Source organism: Osmerus eperlanus, chromosome 21 (assembly GCF_963692335.1).
Source record: "Osmerus eperlanus chromosome 21, fOsmEpe2.1, whole genome shotgun sequence".
NCBI lineage: Eukaryota > Metazoa > Chordata > Actinopteri > Osmeriformes > Osmeridae > Osmerus > Osmerus eperlanus.
Window position 1 is genome coordinate 5277539 of NC_085038.1, and position 17604 is coordinate 5295142.

The 17604-nt window shown below is 43.7% G+C and overlaps 1 long non-coding RNA gene across 1 annotated transcript in view; it reads left to right on the forward strand.

Annotated features, from left to right (window-relative positions):
* Positions 1-9383: 9383 nt before the first annotated feature.
* Positions 9384-17604, forward strand: part of LOC134007185 (uncharacterized) — a 41191-nt gene continuing 32970 nt past the window's right edge. Inside the window, exons 1-2 of the long non-coding RNA XR_009928017.1 lie at positions 9384-9511; positions 10980-11073. This is a non-coding gene — a long non-coding RNA (uncharacterized LOC134007185). The remainder of the gene's footprint in view (positions 9512-10979; positions 11074-17604) is intronic.

Consider the following 17604-nt stretch of genomic DNA (forward strand, 5'->3'; position numbering starts at 1 on the left):
CAGGGCAGACGAGGCTGGAGATTTAGATGGGATCCAATGATCACGCAAGTCCTCGTTCCTGTCTGGACACTTTTTAGGGTAACCCCAGACCTCCAGTATCAAGTTTCATGGGGCAGGCATCAAAACATCAATAGACCCAATGGAATCATTTACAGGGAGCATTTGGTGTAATGAAAAATAATTTATTCCCTTCCAACATCATCGGCCTTGAACACGGTCCCTAAGGGAAGCCTTATGTAATGTGTAAAATCCACAAAGCAAAAGGAAAAATCTGTGGTAACTCGCTCGAGGCCAGGACATATCTCTTCAGCTTGGTAAAGAAGGTCAATCTGCTTTCCCTAGTAACTCTAAAGGGGGACTATCTTGATACATCATGCAGAGTGTCATAAAAGTTGGATTCCTAGCCGTGTTTTTACATCTTGAATGATTCTGCAGTTCGCTTTCTTGGCTCTGTGGAGATCTTGACAATCAGCAAAAGCCTCCCCTATAAGAAAACCAAGATAGCTCAGCCTCCCCAAGGTCCTGTGTTTGCTTTCATACAAGCAGATGCAATGCTTGTACATCGATTCTGCAATATTATTAGAACGAGCGTGGCTACAGTACTGCTCATTAATAAAGCTGAAGATGAGTAAGTCTCACTCAGGGAAAGAGTTACCAAACACCATCATTACAGACTTCATTACAATGAGAGTGCCATCCTGCACAGCATGGAGCAACAGTAGAGTGCAGTGTGGGAGCCAACAATGTAAATAGCCCTGCCCAGAAAGACCTATTCGTTCACAAATATTCCTATAATGTCACAAACACAAAATACTCTTTCTACCAATCTAGATTCGGAAGAAGATTATCGAACCATTCACTTTCAGGACTTCATGCAGGCATATTAATACACATATATAATTAAACAAATCACACAGATCATCTGCAAATTCACAGGTGTTTTAAACTAGGCTTTACAATATATCAGAAGCATTTCATCTAATAAAAGCTATCGATGTTACATTTATACTAAATTGTTCCTCTGGAGAACCAGGCAGTCTCTGCAAAGCTGCTTATTGTGACCCTCAAGGTTGTGGTACAAGGGCCACTTTACAAAGTACTTCAATAAAGTGTGTTTAAACTGAACCGATTTAGAAAATGCTTTGATTTGAAATGAAATTTAAAGAGTTTTATACGGATACATTTTTTTCAGACAAAGACTGCCGGAAAACTAGTCAGGCCCTCTGTATCCTTTAACCACTATGCACCTCAATTCATCAACCAGTGTGTTAGTCATAATCTTGAGTACTTCACCGTGCAATCAACTGCCGTACTTAATTTTCCACACTTGTTAATTTGTCAGAAACCACTACTTGGCTAAAGTTAGATTTTCCTGGCCCTCACCATGCAAGATAAGAGTGTAATCTGTTTGCACTGCAAGGCCCTTGGCACTTGGTCTTGTTGGCAGTGTATTAACCCTCTGCATGTGGGGGCTTGCCAACCCGAGAGAGAAGGCCTCAGGCTCTGGTCTAATCTCATTATCTGCATCATTCCTGTATCAATATCTAGTGACGGCCAAGTAGAGGGCAGAATAAAATCCCCCCCCCCCCCCCCCCCCCCGGCACACAGGTAGCTGAGTAATACCTGGCAGTTCACTGTCCTGAAACCTGAAATGCATCCTTCCTCTTCCTTCACAAAGCTGCTTTGACTCTAATTCAGACTTTTTTAATATGATCTGCAGATAAGATTTTCTGAAGCAATACACCCAGCATCGCAACCTGATCCAAAGGAGTAAAGTTTGACCTACGGCGGTGATAATATCATTTTCCTCTCGGTCAATGATTGAGATAACTTTATGACAATGTATTAGTTCTACTCTGTCCTAAATTAACAATGGATGTACTTGCATAAACAGTGCTTGCTTTAAAGATACCTCCCCACCAACGGTAGTCATAACAGCCCTCAATTCTCACAACCATATGTGCTGGGAACAATCTGGGCTACATTAGGGGTGGTCTGGAAGGTCAAATCCTTTCACGCTGACCTTCCTCTCTACTCTGCAGTATTCTACTGTGTTATCGATTTCAACTGAACCACAGAGGAGAAGAAGCTTAGCTACTGTTTCCCCAGCACCAGAGACCTGTCATTCGGTGTTTTTCATGAGTGTGTATGTGTGTGTATGTTTGTGTATGTCTCTGTGTGTGTGGCGTGTCCAATTTCTTAGTAGAGAGAATTCTGCTAGCTTGCTGACTGTTGAGTAAGCTGAATCTGACTGTCAAATGTGTGATTGAAGTAAATAATCATGTTGTGTTCTCTGCCTTTTCTTGCCCCCTCTGCTGGTATAACCCTAACCCACCATTAACACCACATGCTCCATATTTAAGCTTTGAGTTGAAAACTCTGTTTATTTGAATGCACAACAGGTAATACAAACTGTGGTCCAGATGCTTGCTGCTAGAAAATGTGTCCTCCAAGTTTTTTCCAAATGCTTTAACTATTTCCTTGCTTGATACAACATTGATTGACAGCTATATATCTGCAGCCAGTGACGGTGTAAATTGTGGTGAGGAAGAAAATGTTTCCTTGGCACTGTGGCATCATGGCTTGCGTGTGTGCAGCTTTATTAATATTCCTAACTCTTGGCAGGTGGAGGAAGGGGTGGAGGGGAATAAGAGTGGTCTGTACAGTATAAGTGTAATGTATTTCCTGACTGGTAGACAGTATGTGGGTCACAATGTTCTTCTGCCCATATCTGAATGTTCCTCTCCATAGCCTGTCCACTGCACAGACCCCTGTACCCTACATTGTAGCTGTCATTACTTATCTAAAAAAGCAAGGTCGATAGTCTGAACTGATATGTCAAAATTGGTCATTCTCCATTTAAGAGCTCTCTGATGAAAAAATAGCAACAGTTCATCAATGGACAAGGAACACAGTCTCCATAGAAAACGTATCAGGTAACTGATGAAGAGGTTCGACATTTTGAGAGCAAAATAATCATTCTGGGAAAGCTGTGCATTCAATCAAGCCCATTTGCAGTTGTTCTGTTGGCTGGTGTTGAAGATCGATAACAACAGCCTCAACCTCTGTGCCAGATAGACCTCGCAGGAAGCCTCTCCCCAAGCTCACTCTTTCAGGTTTCATTTGCCAAAAAACGAAAATACAGCCGTTGATCAAATAAGCAGAGTGCAGGTATTGACATTAACACCACTCCTTATCCCTCCAAAGAATTAAGACATCCTCCATCACTGGGGCTGATGTGGACGTCTTAACACAGTATTGTAGTTACTAGAGCATGTCATGTAAAGCTAGGGGCTAGGGTCTGTCCCTTGGTTTAGTGTCCCTGAACAAGCTTGAAAGCTGCAGTGACAACATACTGTTCCTTACAGGGCAAGACTGTTCAATTAATGTAGAAAAAGAATGGAAGTATACAGCTCTATTGTTGGCCGCCCCCGCCAACAATAGAGCATAAGCATAAGAAGAATATACGTAAGAAGAATACATATTTACTTCCCTAATCCTGAAACTTTAACCTGCTTAAATTGATCGATAGATATTTTGCGTTCTTAAAATGCAGAGAAGAAAAATACACGTTGCCTGTGTGAGGGAACATTAGTGAATTGAATTATCCATTAAGTTATTCCTTAATTATTAAACTGATTGTAATTTGACCGGTCTGAAAACAGATTATGCAAAACAACCCTAACTAGAAGAAGGGAGTGTACAACAAAACTCTAATGGAAGCCATACTGTTATACAAAAGGCTGTGCATACAGTATACAGTAACAGATGATCATCAGATGGTTTGAAATCAGGTGAAACAAAAGGTCATGGTTGTGACTTGCCTGGAGTCATTGTAAACCAGTTTGTGAATGTCTCGCAATTACCGGTACTCCAGAAATACAAGGAAAAGCATCTGTTTGTTATCTGTACTACTACTACTACCACTACTTGAGGACTATGTGATCGCATGCTAATTACTTTGTACAATAGAAAGCGTTACCCTAGGAACGCTCGAATTGGTGGGGGTCTGAAAGGGTGCCGCAGCGGACGCTGAACGAGACAACAAAGCCCCGGAGACCGACGGCCCCCAACTCACTTATCAAGGTTTCAAATATGGTGATAAGCACTTAGTATTTACACAGGGCCGGTGGGTGTTATAGCTGAGACGGATGACGTGTCCCTCCACAATTTGCTTTAATCTACTGGCACAACATATGAGAATACATTTTAACTTGCCGAATCGATATGATTTGCGGTAGTTTCCCAAATTGTTTATAATGTCCCACGTGGTTTACCTCCAACAGTGCTGGGATTCGTCAGGGTATGTTATTAACTTTTCAACGTTGCAATCTCAGGTATGTTATTAAAAAGATCAATTAGAGCTGAAACAATCAACTCCAGTTCACTTTTCCAATAATAAAAGACTGTCCTCAACTGGCTCCAGCACAACATTTCTGTTTCATCATTGAGGTGCCCTTGCTGAGTGGCCTTGCAGAAAATTCAGCAGCCCTGACAAGTGTTTTTGTGTTCTAGCCGGAGTTTCTCCAACACTGTCACAGAGCATCCCATGGGATCTCGTCAGAGAGCGGCTCCGCTGCGTCACCCGCGGTGAAAACAATGTGACTCCCTCGAATAAAACAACGATAATGCCTTCTGACCAGTAGGAGACCATGTACACACACACACACACCCTCCCCCACCCTCTCAGACCCAACTGCACTTTATGTGTTGCAGCGAGTGCTGCTGCCCTGTGCGGAGGGGAACTGGAGACCGTGTTACTGCAGCAGGTCAAGGGGTTGTTGGGAGTCGGGATGTTCTGGCTCTCCGTGTCCCTTAGCGGCCCATAATGCACGTTGTTATTGGACACAGAAATAGCCCCGGCATTCCTGTCCCAAGCCAGAGAGATTACCATCAGGATCAGAGATGCTGATGACCGGCCCGGGAGATATACGTACTTCAACTGGGTGGGAGAGGCCAAGTGTTTGCGGGGCTGGGGATGGGCTGTGTTTGGGGGGGTTTGAGGCAGGGCAGCTATTTTCAACGGTCTACACCCTGAGCCGACTCCGCCCACTTCCACCCCCCCCCCCCCCCCCCTCACGACCACTTCTGCCAAAAGTCTGACAGGCGCCACGCATCATCACACGCCCGCTCCGCTGGCGCACCGCCAGCTTACATCACCTCATGGGCCCCTCTCCCGGCCGTGTGCACTGTCAGTGTCCAACACCCTCCCCCCGCCCCCCCGCCCCCCCCGGGGGCCCCCACTGTTAGTGCCAGTTTGTCAACGCTGCTTCATTCAGAGCACCCCGATAACACTGGCCTGGCCTAGCACCCGGCCCGCTGTTTATGAAAACCAATGGCCACGGTGATGAGGCACATTTGTTTTTGTAATTAATGTGTCTGTCCAGTAACTCCTGGTGGGCACATTATGCAGGACTCAGGTCTATTTTCAGACCCTCATGTACACAATGTACTTTCTTAAATGGCAAGGAATTCCAACCATCCAAGGGGGTACAGTCAACGGTGCAGGCTAGGGTTGTGGAAGTGACCTCACATAACCTTGGGTTTGAGGAGCACTGAAACGTAAGCCGGTAATAATGACAGCACATGGCTGTTGTATATAACACTGCTGTTTAAGAATATCACAGCCTGCTAGTTGCTACTTCTAATCTTGACAGTATGATGAAACAAGGCCCTTTTGATCATCTGACTACATGCCACTGGTGAGCTTCTGCAGACAGTTTTATGATCTTAGAACATGTGATTATGTAAGCAATTCACCCATAGTGGCCATGCAAATGAACTTGATGAACTAGCTTTTGTTGGGCTTTTGCAAGGTTTACATTAATGAATTTAAGTCGTTTTACATTCTGGAAAGGTTGACAAAGTCATTGGGTTCAATACATCTTCTACCCCAACCCTTTGACAGATAGATAGGGCATGTGCCACCTGACCAAGTTGTTGCCATTTAATATTATGTTTTCGAGATTTTCAATTGGTCACAATTGGAACTGTTGTATTGCGGCAGAGAGTACTAAACTGACTGGCAGCTCTCCTCCTCTTCTTGGCAGAAGCACTAGGGGAGGGGAGGTGAAGAAGGTCAGTGCTTCTCTTCTATCATTGTATATTTAAATGAATTTATTCTATTCGGCATTCATCCCACACAGTCATATTTCAAGGAAGAGCTGTGCTTGTTCTGCGTACTGTATAATGCACGGTGCATGCTTAGCCTCAAGCAAGAACAACCTTGTTTGCCCTGTTGCTGTGCATGTACAATATAAGGACCTGTTTTCAATGACAATAGTGGCAAGGATACTCTGCTGTGGGGGTTCATGACCCCACTCCCTTCCCCAAAATGTTGTTTTAGAAGAAAGAGGCCCAGGTGACCCCATGGTCCCCCCTGGGAGGCTGAGAGACCTTGAGGGCTGTCACTCCCGAAACCAGATACTGCAGCCAAGTTGATTGATGAAGTCCCTGCCCAGAAGCCCAATGATGAAAGATTAAACATGCCGTTGCTGTGCTGTGCAAACACTGCCCCCCCAAATAAACACCCCTGCACCTCTTCTTGATGGAAGATTAAAATAGCATTTTTCGTGTGTTGAATGTCTCTCGACAACACGCACTGAACGAGAACAAACGACAACTTCAGAGGCGGCGCTCCACTTTGATTGCCGTTAATAATTCGGCATCATGCACTCTCAGTAAACATAGAGTGTATACATGGTGATACCCCAGGTGTCGATCAGACCAGAGCTGCAGGTATGTCTCTCCGGTGAGGCGGGAGTTCAGGGGCAGGCCGCGTCACAGCTGCTGGCACCTGATCAGCCAGGCTGTCCAGCATAATGAGGCTCTCACTTTGTCCCAGTTCTGTCTGAATGGAGCCTGCCTGGCCTGGCCTGGGCTCTCTCTTCTGGGAGAGACACTGGGTTGGTCAGTGGTGGGTTTGGAGCTTTGGGTCTATCTCGGGCCCCATCTTCCTGCTAGAGCTGTAGTTTCCCTACAGACCGCTGGCTTTGGTCCCCATGAATCACGCTGAGAGCTGGGTTCATCTAAGGTGAGCTGTTTTCAGCTGCAGCACTGAGCAACCGCCCAGAGGCTCAGCAGTGTTCATAACAGGCTATGTATTACCCTAGCTGCTCTGTGGTATTTCTATGCTCAAAGGCCTCTTTATGGTCATGCGAAGCTATAATTAGTTAAAAGAAAAGATGGGTTGTTCATGTATCAAGTTGATGAAGCAAGTAGTGCTAATTTATGTGAACCTATACAGTGGACGGTTCCTTTAGAAAATTACAGTCTGGAGAATCTGGATTGCTGGCTTGCTCCAATAACATTCTATCATGTGGCCCTGGATTCATTTTGACACACAGAGGATAGTGAACACTGTGAGGGTTGCTGTAGTGATTGTTCATGGACGAGAGCAGCTGATTGGCTAGGGGTGATGTCATGCACCTGATGAATTATGCAATAGGCTCCACCCACTCCGGGCAGGCATGCAGGCAGTATGAGCTCATCGCCCTTGGACTGGGCGCTCTGATCCGACGATTCAGCTGCATTTCATCAGTGGCTACATCGTGTCTGGCCGGGGCTGGGCAGAGGGCTCAGCGTTTGCTGTGCCAAAGTGAATGACAGGCCCCCCTCACCCCCTCCCGCCCACCTCTCTCCGTTCCGTCTTTGGCCCAGCCCTCTCCTACAGTGGCCTCTGTCCCCTCCTCCTCTGTGCCCCCACACTGCCCTTCTCCACTCCCTTGTCCCCGCCGCTGGGTCTCTGATGGATTACCCAGGCCACTTGGTTCACTCGAGCTGAAGATGTGGTCTTTCGATTCCTGCTCGGTTAACACTTTAAATATTTTTCACTTGTTTGATTACCCACCTACTGCTGAGGGATGTTATACCAGTCCACACTAACCTAACAGGGAGATGTTAGGGTGGTTCTCTCCCCCTATCATGTGTCTGTCTGCCAGGCTGTGTCTGCCCCAGTGCTCCCTTCTCAACAGACCATCACCCCACCTAATGACTCCCATTCATTATCAACCCCAGGGAACACATATGCTCCTAATGATAATAGCGCTCATCTCAAGGATGTATAACTGTGAGATTAGCTGAAGCACACTATTCCCCCATGGTTGTGTGACATGTTATGAGTGGAGAGGAAGGTCAGACTTTTCACAACAGAGGCAGAAGGGTGTAGTGTGTTGGAGAGGAGTCTGGAGTGTTGTATCTATGTATGTGCCATATTAAAGTGATTAAAGTGACTGCACAAGGCCAAGGTCAGACCCCATGCTACAGTTGATAATTTATCACAAATGAAGTGATCTACTCTCCATTGGCACTGCCGATTGTGTACTCCATAGATAAGCCTATTTTTTTTTTACAGAACAGGTCTGTTAGTTTCTAGTTATAGTAAAATGTAACAAAATATTGAAACCCCTTATCTGGTTCTACTGTAATATTTATTGTAGAATCCTGCCCTCTGGTGGCCATTTTGAAGTAACACTAATCTACTTCTAATGTTTCATATGTTGATTCTTCCACAAATGTATGCTTCTTCATCTAAAGTAGATTTTCTACCTGACCACCTTGTGCTGTTATGCTGATCCTTTACTTCCCAGCCACGTCGGTGACCACTGCCCAAACACCAAAGCAGACCTCTGCATACTGTACTAATTCAGAACTGTATCTGGGTTTCACCATCCATTCAATTGCACATTTTGACTTGTATGATATCACTATTCTCAATGCATAATTGTTTTTAGCCTATGGTCTGCACCTCTCTGTATCTCCTCTGGAGGAGGGATCATCAGTGTTTTCTCTTTTATCCAGGGAGTATTTCCTTGTCTTCCTTGAGAGTTTTAGGTTTGTTTATGTGCAGTATTGCTGTAGCACTACGTCAATGGAATTGTGTGACACAAAATGCTGACACCTAGTGGTGATGGAACATGTTATTTTAAAACCAGAATTGAGCATTTGAAAGAATCAGTGAAAATTATGAACGAAAAACGAAAGACTTTGTTTTACCCAAAACGGTGGAAAGAGCACGGATTAGGCTAATCATGATAACAGAGAGAAAGACTTCTTGATTTTCACCCACATTGTTCCTCTGTGAATGTGAGCGACAAAAGAAAAACTACGCGATCACAAACACCATACATTGTAGGCCTACGTTAGAGCCGATGTGTTATCGAGAGAAGTAGATTACCGCGACACCAATTCGCAACACCAACTAGCTACTTGTTCACGGCGTAATTGAATTCAAATGCAGTTAAACGTCTAAAAAGGCCGCCCCATGTCCCAAGGCAAAACACTTATCTGAGAATAATGTTAACAAACATTCCTTTCAGACTGTTATGCTTTCCACGGTCCTGGTCCAGCTCTCATGCTCCCGCATGAGAGCTGCAGGAGGACACCTAAAAGACACCATCACCTCGGCAAGAGCACAGCATGTAGGCCTTGTTCGTCCCAGTCTCTCTAGAGCTTCTCCCAAGAGGATGACCACCTGCATAGTGAATGTCCAATGTCCGTTTTGTGGCAAATGGTGAGAGAATTAAGTGAAGAAATAGAATGAGGCTTTGGCAGACATTTCCCAATAGCCTACTGGTGACGATCCTGCATAACCTACCCCATATCTGGAAGTATCTTACATATTCCTGAGACTGTACACCCATTCAGTAGATTAGTCATTTACTAGGACAAATTACACTTCTCTAAGAACTTGTGTGCATATCTAGTAGTGGAAGTAATCTAATGAATGTGTACTTCTGTTCCTGCCCCTAGCACCCACGGTGCTGGGAAAGGATTCCACACACACAGAAGACCACAGAGGTAGCATTGAGGATGCATCCTTAGTTTCTGATGTCACTGTGGTGTCAGTGATGATCAAATACCAAATAATATATGAGATCTAGATAGGCCTTTTATTCCAGAACTGTGTGCAGAAAGTCCTTTGACTCTGTGCTCTCTGGAGTGCTTTATTAATTATTTAGCTAATTTCCTCTCTAGAGCTTAGAATCAAGCTTCATTATTCGTTAAAACATCAAATGTGCATGTAAAATCGCACCATGCATATAAATATAAAATGTTCATCTGGGTAATCAGGTTTCTATTGCATGCACATATCAAACAGTTCCACTTTACACGTGTGAATGTGCTGGTCTGTCAAGGCAGATGTATGCCATATGTGCTCTATTTTCTCTCCAAAAAACAGGACTGAAAATAAACAATTTGAAGACCTAAAGCAGCCAATAAGATTATCCAAGAAATGCTTCTGTTTTCTTTACCTTCATTGTCTTAATTGATTTCTTAAGCATACTTAAGAATTATGGGTTAATTCTGACACAGTGTATCTTGCTATTTCAGGGGTAAAGAAATATGGAACATGCTAATTGAATATCAAATATACTGTTTTAAATGGTTTTGTTGATTTAATTTCTACTTACCTGGGTGAAATGTATGTAATATATGCTTTTTAGTGCAGATTCTTTGTCTCTTATGCTTGAATGCAGACACAAAAATGAATAATAACAAGAAATAGACACAATTGAATATTATCCATCGAAAGGAACACATTAAAGTCGTTCTAGGGAGTCACAAATGTTTACAATTCCCCTAAGTGGAAAATAATATATCAGACGGTTTTAATGAGAATGAAATCATGGTTAATTGTTCATTTAAACATGACCACAAACAAGACCAATATTTTCGACACTAGCCCACCTCTCTGTAGGCTATGTGTGGATATCTTGGTGACCTTTATTCATGTTTCTGATTGTGGAAACTGGGCTGTGGACTACCAGTATATTATCTGCCTTTTAGTTCATCAGTCACAAAATGATTGAAATCATTTCAACATCTTACTCAGTACAAATGGAACCAACATTTATTTCCCAACGTCTGAAATCCGATTTCAAGACAGAGCCTGTGATTTATGGAGTGAAAATGAAAACGATCGGTCAAGTGTATCTTTCTGAATGTCAATCTCTCTATCGTTCTCGTCTTTCATACAGTTTCCTTGGGAGAGAGAAGATGTGTGATATGACAGCCTTCAGCCATGCCTGAGCACACAAGCCATCTACTCCACAACGGAGCAGCAACCGTCAGGTATAGAGTGCAAACGTGTTCATTTTCAAACCTCTCGCCAGAGCTCCTGAAAAAAGAAAAACCCAACATGAAATATGAGCCTTGCTACCCGATGTTCTACAATGGAAATGATACTCGCAAAAAAAGGGACAGTACAGACAACCCAGCCTGTCATATCTGAGCACCGCATTAAAAGTGTAATAACAGTTTAAGGATACAATCCATCAACGCTGTCCTTTGTTGCGGCAAAAAAGTGGATCCATCTCTTAGGTCATCATTTTCAGCATATTAGATGACAAATAATTGCCCATTCATCAATAACAATAGATGAAAGCTGAAATGATTTATTGCAGTTTGGCTGGCATTATGATAGAGCTCCCAGGTCACTCAAGCGCTGCCAGAGCAGAGAGAGAGAGAGAGGAGAGCTCCAGAAAGAGAGAGAGAGAGAGAGAGAGAGGGAGAGATATAGAGAGAGAGAGAGAGAGAGAGGAGAAAGAGCTCCAAAGAGAGAGAGAGAGAGAGAGAGAGAGAGGAGGAGAGAGCTGAGGAAGTCCGTATCTAATTTTCCCAGGGCACACCAACACGTGAATAGACAAAGAATAGGAGCACCTCGGACAAGGTGGATGGCGGGCTGACAGACAGGTGATTGGTGGTGTGTTTCTTCATGAGCGGCCGAGCGAGGGGGAGGCTTGCTCAGGCAGCCCCCGTGCCTGCAAACCTCTAAATCACACTGGCCCCGCCCGCTCCAGGGCAATCACTACCTGGTAATGAAGTGAAATTGTTCCACTGATTCGACATTAATGAGGAGTGCAGAGGGTGCTCGGTGAGACTGCTGGCAAGTGGGCTCTAGGTGTCCTCGTTAGTCCACAGAGCCCCAGCACTAGTCCTCGCTCCTCGGGGGCCCCAGCCCCGAGGTCCCCAGCCCAGGCTGGAGCTTGAAGCGTGAGGACCTTAGGAGCCTCAGTAGTTCCCACCTCCACGCAAGCTATGTCTTTGGATAGGTAAGGTTGGGCTGCCTCTTAAAGGACTGTTTGATGATTGCATTTTCAGTCTTGAAAGACGAAAGCTGAAAGACAGAAGTCAATAGCAAACGCAATGTTTATTTATTTCTTTGCCTTGGGTCGCCTTTTATTAATGGTTTGTCGCTCTACCGTCAGTCACTCACAGAGGATATCTTGCACAGCTGCTTGTTGTGCTCATGCAATAACGCTATCGATCCTTTAGTTCACAGCAGATCTGTGCAACTTTTCTCCTTCCATCTTGTACCACAGACAAGTGCATCATTCCATCTCGTGCTATCAGGGCTGTTTCTCTTAGGTGTTTCTTTTGTGTACCGTTTATTATCCATCAGCTGTCCCTGATCCTGCTTGTAATGGCTAAGACTGAACTATTTGTACACCATGAAGCAGCCCGCCTGGCACTCAATTGCAGTTATCAAAACTCATCATCTCTATATTTCTCTCCTGAGCAGCTTAGCTGGCAGGAGCTCTGTCACTGAAGCCTCGGGTTCCTCAGCCAGCGTCTCTCTCATCTAATCAATAAATCCTGTTACCGTAAGAGGTCATTTATCTTGTCATCTTACCAGGAAAGGGAGCCAGACTCCCTCTTGCTCACTCACGGGTGCATTTTGGGAGTCTGATTCGCAGGAGACAGGAGTAGAGAGCCAGCCAAAAGGGCAGGAACTAGAAGGGGTTCACCATCTCTGGCCAGGTGTGTGACAGCAGACAGACCACTGGTAGAGGAGATCTCTGCTGGGATTGTCAGTGCAGGGAATTCTAGTGACTAAGTGTAATACCTTTTGTGGGCAACTTCCCTCAGTTCAGTGCCCTCACTACAGCTGTGTCGTTGGGACTTCCTACGGTTCAGAGTGTCCCCTCTTCTGCTTCTGTGAGTTCTATTATTCTGTTCGCTCTCTCCCTGCTGAGTAATTGAAGTAATTTCCCACCTTGGCTATGATGAATGTGTCCTCGCTTCCTAGCCTGCCCTTCTACTTTACTGAGCTTAATTAAAGAAAACATTTCATGATTGCCTATTTTTCCTCATGTGTGACAACCTATTATTCTTCCTACTACCTGATTAGAGAGTTATTATGCTTAGATTTAGATTGATTTAACAGGGCAGCCTAATAAAGGACTACTTGGTTAGATTTAGAGGGAATTGCAGGTTTGAGACGGTCAGAATGTAATTGTTAATACTGGTTCATGATATGAGTGTGCTAGAGGAGGTTCCAGGCAGCCAGGAGGCTGAAATTGAATTAGGAAATTAGAAGGTCACTACATGGACAACAGGTGACATCATCTCTGCACAATAGAGCTGTCACGGGGGGGGGGGGGGGGAGGGGGGGGTGGGGGGGTTATCTGGTCGATTTCTCCACAGTGATACATCACATCCATCATGCCCAGCTGAAACTGACATATTTCCATCGTAACAAGATTAATCTCCCCATCATGAAGAACGTTTTCACAATCATCTGTAAGTATTGGACTCAATTAGGCCATTGTGTTTTTAGTTGCATGGGGACTAATTTTACTGAATGTTGCTTCAGTGACCCTTAAGAGTTTGTTCCTGGATACAAATAGGTTTCCGTTGTCAAAGGTTTCTACACTTTCTTTTTTTACACACATTTTGGTGGATGAATGCAGGATTTTCAAGGTCATTAAGGTAGTTAGGGGAGCTGGGTGAGTTGTGCAAAATGAAAATGTAAGAGTTAAACTAATGATAGCAATACAGAAACCCAGATTTGAGCTAAATCAAGTTGCACTCTTTTGAATTCACTTGAAGTTTGGCCTAAATGATGGCAAAGCCCTTGTGCCCTTGCTTAAATCTAGTTAGTCTAATCACACATATCAACGTGCTTGAGCAGTATTTTGATAAATGACGCGATTAGAGGTAAAATGAACAATTTCACTTCAGGCGTGTGATGAAAGCATTAAGATTTCACATGTGCCACCCAAGCACACTAAAGTCTATCCTTTTCTCTGAAATAGAAGGGTGTCTTGTAGAGTCAAATATGACCTGGCTTTGACTTATATGCATTTTATAATTTCTTTCCATCTTATCACAATTGTATCTTGATTTTATTTATGTGCAGTTATAGTAAAATAACAGTTTGTCAGGCTTCCTACTCTGTGTAACTCTGGAGGACTATGGAGAATATCAGCTGACAGGATTCGCTTGGAAGTTATAGGTAAAAAATAAAGACACGTTTTGTGTAATAATCTTTTGGTCAGTGTTAAGATTTGCGTTTAAAATTTGGTGTATGCATTATAGGCCCAATACGTTTGATGTGTGCAGTAGTGCGAGGCAAGTACTTTGATAGAGGATGCGAAATAATGCAGATAAATGATAACACGTCAAGACCTGATGCTCTTAAATGAACCTATTATGGTAGTAGATGTGTGTTGTGTGTGTGTGTCATGTGTGTGTGTGTGTGTGGTAGCAGGGGGATGGGAGGGGTGACGTTCATTGCCTCATTACAAAAAGTGTTCAACTTGTCAGTTAAGTGAAAAGACCTGGAATGATTTCCAGTTTATTTGTCATTTCAGTTATTAAAGCTGTCTGCTTGCTGGCATGAGAATGAATGGAGGACTCTATACAGAGTAAATTGTGCACAGGCTTCCGCAGATAGATCTCCTATTTGTCCAGTGAAGCAGCGAAAATAAACCTTCAAGTGGCCCTCACATGAGAGCAGAGAGGATCAGGGATCCATGATGTTTATTAAGCACTGCTAAATGAAATGTTGCAAGCGGGGAGATAAAGCTAAACATTAAAAAATAGATTTAGAAAAGGATTAATAGCGTTCTAACGCCATTGATGATCACTCACTGAAGACTTCATTATTGCAATTAATGGCCCCCTAAGCTACTTGACCTGAGCGTCCAAATGAGTGTGAGGAACCGTTAAGACTGATAGATGAACTGCTGTTGCCTCAACTGCTAATTGACAGTGACAATCAAGGGGTATTATAGACGTGAGACTGAAATATAGGCAGACAGGGAGAAAAATAGGGATGTTTGGCACTCACGGCACAAGCTCAACTGTGTATCAAATAGTGTCGTGTGGCAGGATAAGAGCAATGTTTGTTCGTAGTAATGTGAAGTCATACATCTGGATATGTTATTACACAGTAAGAGCATGTCTCCACCACAGTATCGTGGCACAAGGTGTCTGTTTGGAAATGTTGTGACTCGGACACACCTGCTGAAGCGGTTAGGGAATGACAGGCGTTCTACATTCCTTTTGGATCGCTGGAACGGAAGGCAGCAGCGTCTGTGTGTGTGAGCCGCTGGCTCCTGTGGGTAATATAAACACAAGATGTACGACACCCAGGTGAGCCATCCCTGGGCGATGGGAAGGGGCATGCACAAGCAAACATAAATGATAGCTCCCCGTGTTCGCCCATTGATTCGCTTTTCGGGGAGTGACGGGGGGACGGGGACGGGGGGTAGAAAAAATTGCTGAACACTTTCCTCTCATACATCAGCCAAGTCAGGCATAAAATAGTCAGTGTGGATGGGCGATCATGAACTCTGGCTGATGAGGAAGTTTACCACAGTTAATGTGCGCCCAAGCCTCACTTTTATCTCCCTGACACCTCGTATTGCAACTGTAATTTATGGTAATGATGTCCCTTGACATAATAGCAAAAAGCAGGAAACATAAAGATAAGCGGTGCATTGGTCGTTGTGTTTACATGGACATGACATTATTGTTGAAAGGGGGGTGTGGGGGGGTAGAGGGAGGGACTGTGATGTATTTGAGTAGAATTGATGCAGTCTGCTGAAGCAGAAAGTTCATCTGAAACACTGTGACAGTCATTTCATGTCCACTGAATCTTGCTGGAGGAATGGTTCTTTGGAATGGAACTTTTCCTAGCTAGCATGTGCTAATGACAGCGAAGGCTTCCGTCTCATCTCCATAGTATTAATAATATTGAGTATACACTGTAAAAACTGAAAATTTTACATGTTTACATTGTTTACAATGTTTACATTGTGTAGAATGGAATATTCTGTTAAAAGCCTACTAAACAAGAAAGCCAAATAACAGCTGTGATCAGATCAGTGCAACAAAGACAGGACTCCCCTTGCCGACCCCACTGGTCATGGCAGACACAGTGACTAGAGAGAGTGGAGATGGAGAGCTGTTTAAGATCATTTGCTGTGGCCAGTGAGAGTTAGAGATGGCTCATTAACGCCTGGCGTGTAGATAACGCTGGAAATTGACAAGCACAAAGTATGGGTCTCTCTCCCCGTTTGGAAAGACCACGAGGAGGCCAGAGATTGATGTTCCTACGCTCACTGACTCTACTTTTCTACGTATTCCGGAATTCCCAGAGCTTGGCTATTGTTTCTAAGCGTACCCTCAAGGACAGCCTTCACAATTTGACTTGAGCAATGACAGATGGCCTCGAACATGCTACATGATGAATAACAGTGCAGCACTGGGACTTAATCCCTCTAATTGTAACAGCTACATTATCATGGAGATTAATGGGGTTGTCAAAACTTGACTTCTCCACCCCATTCACCCCCTCCCGCCTGTTTATTTTTTTAACCCTTTTTTAATTTATTTTTTTAACCACTTTTCATCTGTTAAAAAATGCTGCATCAAACAAATTTATTCTAATTATCCCGGCTCCTCTTCAGCTTTTTCTTTCACTCTTGAACCTTTTGCTGCAAATTAACGTAACAAAAAGTCTATTAATTAATGTTTGTGGCTTTTAATTTCTGGCAAGGATTCTGTCTTGAAGCAGCTGGCTGTTTAGGCCCATCGCTGTTGAACCCATGCCAAAGAAGTGCAGATGTAATTCTGTTATCTCTTGCTTAGTCGTTTACGCAAATTAATTTGAACAATTAGCCCTCTACTGGTCTTTCATGAATCATGCAGGAGAAGCTGCCAAAAGGAGCCCACTGCTGACATGGAAGAACCACTTAATGTCTGTCTCTACCATCTCAAAGGTAGATAATGTGCTCTGCTTTGCCACGGTTAGGTAGAATTTTATCTGATAATAACTGTATTTAGAGGTTTTTCTTAATTTGATCTAATCCCGTTCTGATATAAAGTTTTGCAATGACACGGTTTTCAAAAGAAAAAATCCCTAGCTCTATATAATATCACTGCCTTGGTCTCTGTGGGTTTGGATTACTCTGTCTTCCTCCAGATGACTGTGTCTCTTCCTCACCTTATGACATTGCCTGAATGGAAGTGGTTCATAAATGGAACAAGTTGCAGAGAGCATTCCTTTACTTGATTATTTCCTTATCTCTGGGTGTAACATGTCCAGTGCACCGCTTAGATCACGCTGACAGCTAATTTGATACACTAAAGAACAAAGTAACTCAAAATTCTGAGGTTGTGTGGTTTGATTAAGGTCTAGTTTAGGATTAACCATTTTTTGAGGTGTCTTTTCCAAATGTGGTTAGAGACTATTTCCAGTGCTAAAACATTGCCAAATCAAGTCAGTTTGGCTCATACGGTAACTGTGTGTTCTATTATTACCCTTCATCACCAGTAGAGGGAGATTTCAATCTAGGGAATATCCCTTCTACT